Source organism: Callorhinchus milii, unplaced genomic scaffold (assembly GCF_018977255.1).
Source record: "Callorhinchus milii isolate IMCB2004 unplaced genomic scaffold, IMCB_Cmil_1.0 Scaffold4, whole genome shotgun sequence".
Classification (NCBI taxonomy): Eukaryota; Metazoa; Chordata; class Chondrichthyes; order Chimaeriformes; family Callorhinchidae; genus Callorhinchus; species Callorhinchus milii.
Genome location: NW_024704745.1, coordinates 79,409,365 through 79,413,887, shown reverse-complemented (window position 1 = coordinate 79,413,887; position 4,523 = coordinate 79,409,365).

Here is a 4,523-nt window from a genome sequence, read left to right as displayed (position 1 = left end):
CATTCCTTCACCGCAGGTTTGCCCACACGTTGTTTGGGGCACTCCCTTTAAAACACTCATGAGTCATCCCTGTGTACACCACATCTGTCCGCGCGCACCCTGATGAGGCACACTTGCCGCTTTCTGAAGCTGCCCCGATGCGCACCGTAAGTGCACATGTTTACTGTACAAACATTTTCTCGGGATGCTGTTTGATTACATCTTGGGCGTCCTTCTGTACCATTACCTCAGTCAGTTTTGGGTGCCCTCGTGAGCTACCCGGTGGGTGCCCTGAGAAGTTTGTGCCGGTGCGGCTCCTGCCAGGGTCAGGCCCCATCTGGCTTTTGCCACGCTTGAGCCGAGCTTCAGTTTGTCCCTCAGTCCCTGATCCTAGTGTGCGCGAGCCTGAGGCAAGCCCTCACTGTCCCCTCGTTCTGCCAGAAGAACACCTGGTTTTGGGAGCGGCCAAAGGGCCTCCTTTACCGAGTTTATGATCCTCCAGGCGCCCGCGACTACATCAAAGTCCTCGGCATCTGGTTCGGGGCTGCCGGGCCATGCCAGAAAAGCTGGGAGGAGCGTCTAGGCATAGTGAGGTGCCAGACAGAAACTGGTGATGTGGCGCCAGCGCTCGCTGTCCATTCCTGGAAAAAACTGGTGATAAAGTGTGAGGCCCTCTCTACGTAACTGTACGTGGCCCAGGTCCGACCTCTGACCAAGAACAACGCCACGGCAGTCACCAGAGAGGTCTTCCAACTGATCTGGGGGTCCAACATGGATCATGTCTGCAGAGACACCGTGCACAAAACCTTGGAAAAGTGGGGGAAAGGGGTCCCTACCGTAGCCCTGATCCTCATAGCCACTTGTGTGTAACTGCCTGAGGTTGTGCCTGTAGCCCCACTATGTTCTGGGTTTCTACTTGTACCCGGTGCTGAGAAGAGTGGGTCTGGCAGAACTGCCTTGAAACATTCCCCACAGTTGGAGCCGAACCACCTATCCTTGAGAAATTCCTGAAGACCACCATCCCAGACCCCCGCGCAATCACCGAGTGGTCCGCGAGGCAGGTAGTTTAAACAGTTCGAAAGGGGGAGAGGACAGACCCGATCAGGAAGTACTCTGCGGCGACAGCCAGCTAGGCCTGGCAAAAATCCTCATCACCAGCCCTGACCAACAACCAACCAGACATGGCCTGGCTGGCAATAAATGGGGCCCTCCCCCTCAGGGCACGGTTGAGTCTGGGCTACTCGGGCCGGCTGCAAAGGTCAGGAGACCGTGGACCACCTCTTCCTGGTTCCTGGAGTGTTGTTTCGCAAAGGTGGTTTGGAAAAAGATGTAATGGATACTCTCGCGGTTCATCCCTGGGGTCCTGCTGTCATGGCACTCGATGCCATACGGCCTCTTTCTGGGCACTCAGAGCAAAGCCCTTCACCCGGCTGACCAAAAATCTCCAAGATTGCATGGAACAGCACCGAAGAAGTCTGCTCTGGACCTTTAAAGAGCAAACCTTTCAGCCCCACTTACTTGCCCTTTCACCATACTCTCTAGTTTACTCCCATGTAAATATCTAATTAATTCCCTTTCGAATGCTAATATGGGTTCAATCCCTAGTTTTGGACTTGGAACTCATATACTGTAAGATGATACTCCATGCCAGTGCTTGGGGTGCACTGCAATGCTATAGGTGCCGTCCTTTCAGATGGGATATTAAACCGAGGCTCCGTCTGCCTACTCAGATGGACGTTAAAGGTTCCGATGACAATATTAGAAATATGCAAAGAAATATGAATTTGAAAAGAGAAGGGACTTTCACCCGGTGTCCGACAATCCTCTCAGGTAAAATCAGTCATCTACTTTGTGGGGTGTTGCCGTGTGCAAATTGGTTGCTGCGTTAACCAACAAAATCAATAGTCAACGCACTTTACAGTTTATCCTGGAGTAGGTTAGATGCATTGGTTAACTAAGGTTTCGCCCTGCCCGAGAATTGAACTCTTGCTTGCAAGGTGAGTGCTCTAACCACTACACTGCTGGACTCTATGATTATTCCACATCCTGACAACTCTGTGTGCATGTGTGTGTGTGAAATTAAATCCTTTTCATCTGCCAGTTTATTAACTCTTAAATTGACGTCCTCTTGTCAATGACAGGGTATAGATGGTGAGACATATTGACTGTAATTGGTACAGTAATACCAAGACTCCAACTCTAAGCAAGGCGTTCCACATCAAAAGGCTCAAACGCTTACTAATTTCTCTCCTCACCACGGAAACTAACTCATGGAAAAGATTGCTAAGACAGCTGCGAGTTGTGCAAAGTAAATGCACAAAATGCACAGCTTGTGTTGACTTTCAGAAGGAGAATCTCAGCACTTTTTTCTCTGATTTTTTGAAATCAGGTGATTTTATCAACTCCAAGAAGTACTCAGATGAACCGGGAGGTTGATTGAGCGAGTGTTCATAATAATAATAATAATAAACCTTGCATTTGATGTAGCGCCTCAAACATGTTGTTGAGACGTTTCAAAACGCTTCACAGTGGAGCCAGTAAAGTGGATTGACTGTGTATTTTGTGGGTGAAATGCGGAAGCCAATTGCACACAGCAGCGTCCCATAAACAGTCAGGGATTGGATTTGGTGATTTGGATTAACCGCTCTTCTTCCCTCTAATCCCTCCTCCCCGTCCTGTATTTTGATCAGCCACATGTCTCGCAATTGTGGGAACCCTAACAGTATCCAAATCAGACTGAGAGTTCCACATACGTGTGCGCCATACACACGGAAATTTCCCAGTGTCTGGGATGGAATGCGGACAGTCCTCTCTCTCCCTGGGAGCAGGGATTCTTCCCGCTTGGCTCCTGTTGCAACAACAACAACAGGATTTGTATAGCACCTTTCAAGTCAGGAGGACGTCCGAAGGTGCTCAAGCCCTGCAAGCCAAAGCCCTAACTAGTAGGGTGGTCCTCGCTGGACAAGCAGCTTGTCAATGGCAAGGTGTGTGGTTTTTTGAGCCTTCGAATTCAAGATCGTCACCCTCACCTACAAGGCCATTCACGGCCTCGCTCCCTCCTACCTCTCCGACCTACTATTCCCCTACCTACCTGCCAGTACCCTCTGTTCCTCTGGCTCCGGTCTGCTCCACATCCCCCGCCCCAACCGCCCTACCATCGGTGGCCGGGCCTTCAGCCTCTCAGCCCCGAGGCTCTGGGACTCTATTCCCAGTGCCTTCGCCGCTTCCTCCCTTTCCTCCTTCAAGGCCGGTCTCAAGATCTTTCTCTTTGACCGTACCTTCAGCTCCGCTCTCGACTCTCTACCCCCTCCTCACTCTCTCCCTTTCCTCCCCTCACCCTGACTATTTCTCCCCAATGCTCGGGTCCTTATCCAACTGTACAGCGCCTTGGGACGTCCTCCCGACGTGAAAGGCGCTCAATAAATGGAATCTTGTTGTTGTTGTTGTTGTTGTTGTTGTTTAGCTGATTAGACTACCAGCCGTAACCCCACAAGGCCAAGGTCCCCAAGCCTTGGCTCGCTCCAACCTGCTAGCATTGTGAAGAGTTTTGAGACACCACCCAAATGTGAAAGATGCTGTAAATTGTATTGCCGGGTATGGGTCTGCGTTTCAATGCCAACGCGCAGCATAATTGACTCAATGCCAACTCAGCATTAACTTACCACAATTTAAAGCTGTTGGGGCGTTGAGGTTGCGGAGCAGGTGGAAGCAGAATTGACTGTATAGATTGTTCGTGGAAACAAACTAATTTTGGTCTCACTGCCCTCTGTCTTTTTTTGGTCAGTCGTGTGCCTGACACACGTGGAAACTCATCACTGTGCTTAAGAGTGTCCAAACCAGAGAATTCGATGCAACCACCTACACAATAAAATTCTATGTATTGGAATGTGCACTCTCTCCCTGAGAGGACTTAACCTGCTTACCTAATCCTGGAGTGTATTAGATGCAGATCAGCAAGAGCCAAGACTTGTGAGTGTGCCCTTCGGGGTAACTGCTGGAGTTAAAACCAGTTGAAACCACATAGCTTGCCGTTGAAAGTAATGTCTAGCAAGCTTCCCCTCATTGTGTATTCAGTCAGTTTTGCTGACTTCCCCTTTCATTTATTTTTGTGCTAATGTTGTTGAAAAGTCTTGAAGCTCTTCACAGAATGCACTGTAAAGGGAATTGACTGTGTATATTGTGGGCAAAATGTGGCAGCCAATTGCGCTCAGAAGTGTCAATCGTGGATTGAGTTCCAAATTACTGTTATTTATTTCTTTATTTCTTTGGCTGTCCTTCCTGAGCTGTCCTTTCTTCCTCGTATCCGCGCCACAACTGGCACCGCCTTCCATCACCTCCGGAACATCGCCAGACTACGGCACTACCTCACCCCTCACGCTGCTGAAACACTGGTCCACACCTTTATCACCTCAAGGCTGGACTATGGGACCTCTCTCCTCGCCGGCCTTCCCGGCCCTCCCTCCACACTGCAGGTCATTCAGAACTCTGCAGCTCGTGTACTGTCCCGCACCAGACACCGCGACCACATCACTCCCACCCTCGCC